Source organism: Nannospalax galili, unplaced genomic scaffold (assembly GCF_000622305.1).
Source record: "Nannospalax galili isolate Female #2095 unplaced genomic scaffold, S.galili_v1.0 scaffold140, whole genome shotgun sequence".
In the NCBI taxonomy this organism is placed as follows: Eukaryota; Metazoa; Chordata; class Mammalia; order Rodentia; family Spalacidae; genus Nannospalax; species Nannospalax galili.
Window position 1 is genome coordinate 8710142 of NW_008352267.1, and position 4998 is coordinate 8715139.

Genomic DNA, 4998 nt, shown 5'->3' on the forward strand with positions numbered 1-4998 from the left:
CTGTAAACTTTGGAAATGAGCTCCTTTTTTTTTTTTTTTTGCTGGAAAAGGAGCTAATTTATTGACTGGTAGGATATAAACCCCGGCGCTACTGGGTTTCAGCTCCGTACTGCAAAGCATGAACCTGTCTGAGAGAAGCCAGCCTAGCAGAAGCAGAGCAGAAGGAAAGAGCAGGCATCCTCCACCGCTGCAGTGACCTTTACTGATGTAGGCAGAGACTGTAGAGCTTCCTAGGCACCCCCTTCTTCTGGGGGACTGGGATGGAAACTGTGAGGGGAGATGGGGCTGTGTTGGGGCTGTGTTGAGACAGGAACTTCCCAGCAGCCCAGGGCCTGTTCTTCCTCTCGGGCCCTTGCTGGAGTAGGTGGTCCAGGGCTTCTTACTCCTTGGAGACCGTGTGGACCATGAGGTCCACCGTCCTGTTGTCGTAGCCAAATTTGTTGTCATACCAGGAAATGAACTTGAAAAAAATGATTGTTGAGAGCAATGTCAGTCCCAGCATCAAGTGGTGTGTGTGTGTCAGCGAGGGGGGGGCGGGGAAGTGGGTGTCAGTGTTAAAATTGCAGGAGACAACTTGGTCCTCAGTATAGCAGCCCAGGATGCCCTGTAGGGGATCCTCTGATGCCTCTTTCACCACCTTCTTGATGTCATTGTATTTGGCAGTTTTCTCTAGGCAGCAAGTCACATTCATGATGGATATACTGGGGGTAGGAACTGGGAAGATCATGCCTATGAACTTCCCATTCAGCTCTGGGCTGACCTTGCCTATGGCCTTGGCAGTGCCAGTGGATGCAGAGATGATGTTCTGAACAGTCCCATAACCATCATGCCACAGTCTCCTAGATGGGCCGTCCACAGTCTTTTGGGTGGTGGTGATGTCATTATCCATGGTTATGAGTCCCTCAACAATGCTGGAGTTGTCGTGGATGTCCTTGGCCAGAGGGGCTAAGCTCTTGGTGGTGCAGGAGGTGTTGCTGGCAATCTTGATGGAGTTGTCATACTTCTTGTGGTTCACACCCATCATAAACATGGGGGCATCAGCAGGAGGGACAGAGATGATAACGCTTTCACTCTACCCTTCAAGTGGGCCCGGCCTTCTCCATGATAGTGAAGATACCATAGTCTCCACAATGTACTCAGCACCAACATCACCTCATTTGATGTTGGTGGGATTTAACTCCTGGAAGATCAATGACATGTTTCCTGTTCTCAGCCTGGACTGTGCCAATGGAACTTGCTGTGGATGAGCATGTAGACCATATTCCAGGGGATCTGATGTCCTTTTCTGACCTCTTCAGGCACTGCACGATATGGGTGCACTTATACACATGCAAACAATATACACAAATGTCCCCAACCGCTTTCCGTCTCGCCGGCAAGAACGACGCGGGAGGACAAGTCAGGATCCTTCTGCAGCAGTTTATTTGAAGACTGAAGACCAAAGACGCCGAGAAGTGGGAGAGCTGTTGCTTATATATGCCCCAAAGGTCCCATTTATGACGTATAAGAAGCGGATTGGTTGCTGGAGATCATAAGAAGCGGATTGGTTGCTGGAGATCACGCCACGGGAGGAGGCGGGGGAAAGCAGGCTCTTGTGCACGCCCCTTATGGGTGTGGCAGGATGTTTACTTTTAAGAAGGTCCGGATACCGGCGCCATCTTGTAATGGCGGCGGAGGCTGTGGCTCTCCACATCCAACCACAAGTCCTTGGCCCTGATAACTGTGAAAGTTACAAGTTCTATCTTGTGGAGTAGGCATTAAATCCAATCATAAACAGGTTGGTTGCTTTCAACATATTCCTGCCACTATTGCACCAGGGCAGTGGGTATGTATTTCCAAGCTGATCATTTTTATAGCTGGCTGGTAAGATTGATAACTGCTTTTCTCCTCCATTAGCATGCAGAATACCTTCCAGCACTATGAAAGCTAGCCAGTAGGAATGAATCTTCCAGGCCAATAACAGCTTGATTTTTCATGTTTTATGATTTAAGTATGTGGTGCATTCAGCAATAGGGTCTTCCCACCAGCTTCTGGAGGATAACCAAGAAGCTGAACACCCCTTAATTCATGTAATCATAATTATCCAATAACAGGACAGATTTTTTTCTACTATTATATTTATTTAATCATCAAAATCGCATTACACATTGATGCTTTCTAATTCCATACAAAGGATTCAACCACAATAAGGGTAAAAACTTATATCTACAGATATTAGTCATATAATAAAATTCATGTCAATTAGATATCAGACATATATTGCAATGTGGAAGTAAAGGTGACATGTTCAGACAATATGAGTTTACCAAGAAAAAGCCAAAACTTGTGAATTATGTGCTAAGTATAGCACAGACTAATTCCTTGCTTGGGCAGTGGTCAAAATGTGCCAGTGATCAAAAGCCTGGAAATGAGGCTGCTATCAGTTACTGTAAATACTGAACAATTTAGGTTCCCCCAAAGTCACAGCCAACCAAATACAAATAGCAAAATATAAAAATCTTGGAAATGCTTTCACACAGTTAAGTTAATCTATGCCCATAGATGCCAATGAGGTTATGGTTTCCTTTATACAATATACATTCTTATGTTCTTGGTAATCAACTGGGCAACATGAAAATTAGTACATAAATAAAATAGAATGATGATGAGAAAGAGTGCAATGTGCGAGATGAATATAGAGAATTGATTAGTTGCTATACTTAATGAGTAATAAACATTCCTCTTTTTCAAACATTAATTTTAGGAACCATATAGAAAAAAATTTGTGCATTATTTCTTCATGTATACTCAAATACACACAGAATGCAAGTTAAAAGGAAAGGAGAAGAAACACAAATGTCCATAAGGACAAAGTTGATCTATAAAACCCTTTTTATTATTTTCTAAATTTAAAAATATTTAGCTATACAGTATTTATTTCCTAGGAATTTTTTAGGAAATAATATAGGAATTGTATTCATGAAATTGATTTTGCGTAGTAGGCAGTATTAGAAAACATGTGACTAATTAGGCATGGTGACACAGGCCTTTATCCCAGCAGTTAAGAGGCAGAGGAAGTCAGATCTCTGTGAGATTGTGGCCAGCCTGGTTTAGATGGCATATTCCAGGACAGATATGGCTACAGGAAGACCCTGTCTCAAAAAGAACAACAAAAAAAGAATAAAGAAAGAATATGAGAGAATAATACTTAGATATTTTAATGTAAGGTGAACAATATTGACTCCCTTTAGAAAGGAGTGTGAAAACATGTCACCTAAATAACACTTTGTTTTATTTTTGAGAAAAGATCTCATTATGTAACCCCAGCTGGCCTGTAACTCACTTTGGATACCATCCCAACCTGGACTCAATTTCACAAAGATACACATGATTCTGCCCCCAAAGCAGTGGGAGTAAAAGCATGTGCCACCACACCTGATAGCAATGTTAATAATACTTAGTTGACACTATTCCATTCAAAGTATATTGCAACTGTTCACTATAATTTCTTATGATTGGTAAAGAAATATTCTCCGAATTACAGAAGAATGAGAAGAGCCATGCTCCTCTCCTAACTTTACTCTTTTCTAATGAATACAGACTTCAAAATCCCACTTTATATGTTAGCTTTTGGTTTCAAATTATTGCATTACAACATTTTATAACAAACCACTCCATTAGGTTTCATTATGTGTGATTTTTCTATTCTGTGATTTTTTTTGTTTGTTGGTTTTGGTCTTTTTGGTCTTTTTGATATATTTTGTTCATTGGTTTTGGTCTCCATGTAACCCCAGCTTTCCTGGAACTCACTGTGTAGACCAGGCTGGACTTGAACTCACAGAGATCCTCCTGCCTCTGCCTCCCAAGTGCTGGAATTAAAGGTGTGCACCACCATGCCCAGCTACTGTGATATTTTAAAAATAAAAACAACGAACTCTCCTGGCCTGCTCCCCTATCCTCAGGCCTCTCGGGGTGGGTCCATCGCAGAGCCCTCCCCGCCTTGACTCCCCTGGCCTCATTCGCCCTTCCATCTCCCCCGCTGTTCTCTGCTCCTGGTTTGGGCCCTGCGCCATTCCTGGTCTTGGGTCCCCAGACACCTGGGGAACCGGTGCTGCTTCCTGATACTTTTTGCCAAGGCCAGCTTGGTGCCTTCCTTGGGCTCCAGGAGCACTGCTTCCGCGGGACATGGCGCCGCCCTCACCTCTCCCTGCTTCCCGGACCTGGACCACTGGCTAATTCTCCTGGCCCGCTCTGCTGCCCTCAAGTCTCTCTTGGGGTAAGTCTACCGCCCAGCCCTCTGCACCTTGACTCCCGCAGCCAGGCTCACGCTTCCATCTCCCTCGCTGTTCTCTACTCCAAACTTGGGCCCTGTGCCATTCCTAGTCTTGGGGCCCCAGACACCTGGGGAGCCAGGGCTGCTTCCTGATCCTTTTCAACGGGACCGGCTTGGTGCCTTCCTTGGGCCCCAGGAGTACTGCCTCTGGACACGCCCGCCCTCACCTCTCTCTGCTTCCCTGGTCCTGCAACACCCGCCAGCCTCTTTCTGGAGCTGACAGCCTCTTTCTGGGGCTCTGAGGCTTACCTTGCCTCTCCCTGATCCTTTGCATCCAGTACAACCCAGCTACTCAATCCACTCTCTGGGAAATCTTGGGGCTTATTCCCACCCCATTGGCCTTTACATCCCTGCATGGCATGGCCACGGCCAGGATCTCAGGTCAGTCCAACACCCAAGTTCCTGAGGCCGAATCATTCTTAGAAGATTCCAGACCTAAGGAGAAAGTCTGAAAACTTCTGACCCATACTGGAATTGGACCACCGCAGAACTCCTTAAGACAAAATCAATCCGGCCACAACAATATAAAATCAAAAGAGAGAACCAGAAGCTTAGATGAACCAGCTTATCATACCCCAAAAGTAAACCACAAAGACACATAAAGTTCAAAAAACAGAAACAGAACTAAACTTGAAGGCCTGAGTATCACACAAGAGTCAGAAACTACAAAAGAAATTCACATGTCA

General features: G+C 44.8%; 1 pseudogene; it reads right to left on the reverse strand.

The window, feature by feature from the left end:
• Window positions 1-379: 379 nt before the first annotated feature.
• LOC103746847 lies at window positions 380-1198 on the reverse strand (annotated as a pseudogene).
• Window positions 1199-4998: the final 3800 nt, after the last annotated feature.